Source organism: Meles meles, unplaced genomic scaffold (genome assembly GCF_922984935.1).
Source record: "Meles meles unplaced genomic scaffold, mMelMel3.1 paternal haplotype, whole genome shotgun sequence".
In the NCBI taxonomy this organism is placed as follows: domain Eukaryota; kingdom Metazoa; phylum Chordata; class Mammalia; order Carnivora; family Mustelidae; genus Meles; species Meles meles.
Window position 1 is genome coordinate 949,182 of NW_025721613.1, and position 3,348 is coordinate 952,529.

Sequence of the window (3,348 nt, forward strand, 5' to 3'; positions counted from 1 at the left end):
CATGCTTGTTTACTCTTTAAGACATTTTCATTGGCTTCCTCCTATGCCTAGAGCATTCCTAATGAGAAATCTGTATGAATTATTAACTCATTTCCATTCAATTTTTGACTAACTATCATTCTCTTGGTTGTCCCTACATTGGACTATTATATATAAAACCAGAAAATTCTCTCACTTTCTCTAAGCCAATTTTTAACTTTTTTTTTTTTTTGCCCCTAATAGTTACTACTGGTTGGTGTACTCCAGATTTTTCAAGTCTGTTTTGTTTTATCTTATTTTATCCTATCTTACTTTATGTTGTTTTATTTTATTTTGTTTTATTTTATTTTATTTTATTTTATTATGTCCCCCTGCAATGGAATGAAATCTTAATGAGATCAGAGCATTCTGTCAGTTTTTATCATTGTTTACTGCCACATCACCAGTGTCTATACTAGCACAACAGACATAACCGTACATCACTTTTGAATGAATGTAGACATGAGTGAACTACTTACAGTGACATATATTACAGTTTCCTTATTATACTTTTAATATCACGTGCTTGAGTATAGTATATTTCCTACTCACTACATTCAGACATTAAGGAGGACATTACAAAATACATGATTCAAGATGCAAACATTGAGTTAACAGTTGAAATGTATTCCCAGAAGCCAAATACTGTTGACAATAACACCATTTTTTCGAGGTTTCAATTTGGAAAAGCATGTAGCTTCAATAACTATGATTAAGCCATCCTGAAATGAGCAAGAATCAATATATTTATCAATTTATTGCATAAATATCCTTTAGATTAACATATTCCAAACAGTATTCTAGGTAAAGTGATCTATATTGGTCAATCTCAATCAATAAGGGGTTCCTAAAGTGACATATCCTGTACAAATATCAATTATGCCAACAGTCTTTTCAGGGCACCAGTAACCTCTTTATTTCTCAGGCTGTAGATGAATGGATTCAGAAGAGGTGTGATGATGGTGTAAAACACTGCCACTGCCTTATCCTGTTCTGGAGAATGCAAGGAGTGTGGCCTTGCATAGGTGGAGAGGGTAGTCATATAAAATAGGCTTGCCACAATTAGGTGAGAGGAACAAGTGGAGATAGCTTTTGTCTGTCCTTTACCTGAGCTCACCTGGAACACCACAGTAAGTATACGGACATAGGAAGCTAGAATGGCCATGAATGGTAGCAGCAGAATGATAAACCCACTTAGGAGGATTGTATGCTCATACTGGGAAGTATCCTGACACACCAGTGGTACCAGAGATGGAACTTCACAGAAAAGGTGGTTAACAATTCGAGACCTACAAAATGGAAGTTGAAAAGCATACAACGTATGCACTAAAGCATTGATAGAGCTACTGCCCCATGTGCATGTGACCATGAACCAACAGATATTCTTGCTCATAAGTACAGGATAGTGTAAAGGGTGACAGATGGCTACATATCAATCATAGGACATGAAACCAAGGAGAAGGGCTTCAGTTCCACCAAGTGTCAAGAATACAAATGCTTGAATTTCACAACCTAAAAATGTAATGATCTTACTCTTTGTCAGGAAGTCAGTGGTCATCTTGGGCACGGTGGTGGAGATGTACATCATGTCAATAAAGGAGAGCTGACTGAGTAGGACATTGGAGTGTGGAGTATGATGTCCAACTGAATGAGAAGGACCAGTATGATATTCCCCACCAGAGCCACTGAAAAGAGGGTTACAATGGCAACAAAGAGGAAAGTGTCCATTTGACCATATTGGAAAAGACCAGAAAGTATAAAATCTGTTTCTACACATTGGTTTCCCGTCTTCATAGTTTAAACTGAAACACATCAGAACAGATCATATCCCGAGATTCCATGAAAATCCTTTAAGGAAAAAGAAAGTGATTATTACTACATGCTTTTATTGCCTCCATAGCATTTTCTCAGCCAAATGAAATTTCAAGACCGTACGCCACTTCTATTTTCTTCCTTAGATGAGGGGAAAACAAATTATCTTATTACAGTAACTTTCAGAGAGTAAGTCCTGTATGATCAGAGTTTAGTCAAAATCAGAGTTTAGTCAAAATCGTTACACACAGGGCACATTTTAGAGAATGTAAGGTTGCTCAATTTCCCTTAGCCTTCACTTTTTTTTTCTCTTTTGATCACTAGATGAATTAATCCCAATCAATTTCCCAGTGGTTTTTTTTTTTTGTTTTTTTGTTTTTGTTTTTATTTTTTTTATTTTTTATTTTTTTTTGAGTTTCATTTTATTTATTTTTTCAGCGTAACAGTATTCATTCTTTTTGCACAACACCCAGTGCTCCATGCAAAACGTGCCCTCTCCATTACCCACCACCTGTTCCCCCAACCTCCCACCCCTGACCCTTCAAAACCCTCAGGTTGCCCCAACCTCCCACCCCTGACCCTTCAAAACCCTCAGGTTGTTTTTCAGAGTCCATAGTCTCTTATGGTTCGCTTCCCCTCCCCAATGTCCATAGCCCGCTCCCCCTCCCCCAATCCCACCTCCCCGCAGCAACCCCCAGTTTGTTTTGTGAGATTAAGAGTCATTTATGGTTTGTCTCCCTCCCAATCCCATCTTGTTTCATTTATTCTTCTCCTATCTCCTACCCCCCCATGTTGCTTCTCCATGTCCTCATATCAGGGAGATCATATGATAGTTGTCTTTCTCCGATTGACTTATTTCACTAAGCATGATACGCTCTAGTTCCATCCACGTCGTCACAAATGGCAAGATTTCATTTCTTTTGATGGCTGCATAGTATTCCATTGTGTATATATACCACATCTTCTTTATCCATTCATCTGTTGATGGACATCTAGGTTCTTTCCATAGTCTGGCTATTGTAGACATTGCTGCTATAAACATTCGGGTACACGTGCCCCTTCGGATCACTATGTTTGTATCTTTAGGGTAAATACCCAGTAGTGCAATTGCTGGGTCATAGGGTAGTTCTATTTTCAACATTTTGAGGAACCTCCATGCTGTTTTCCAGAGTGGTTGCACCAGCTTGCATTCCCACCAACAGTGGAGGAGGGTTCCCCTTTCTCCACATCCTCGCCAGCATCTGTCATTTCCTGACTTGTTAATTTTAGCCATTCTGACTGGTGTGAGGTGATATCTCATTGTGGTTTTGATTTGTATTTCCCTGATGCCGAGTGACGTGGAGCACTTTTTCATGTGTCTGTTGGCCATCTGGATGTCTTCTTTGCAGAAATGTCTGTTCATGTCCTCTGCCCATTTCTTGATTGGATTGTTTGTTCTTTGGGTGTTGAGTTTGCTAAGTTCCTTATAGATTTTGGATACTAGCCCTTTATCTGATATGTCGTTTGCAAATATCTTCT

The 3,348-nt window shown here is 38.5% G+C and overlaps 1 pseudogene; it reads right to left on the reverse strand.

Moving 5' to 3' along the window:
* Positions 1–895: 895 nt before the first annotated feature.
* Positions 896–1,812, reverse strand: LOC123936600 (annotated as a pseudogene).
* Positions 1,813–3,348: the final 1,536 nt, after the last annotated feature.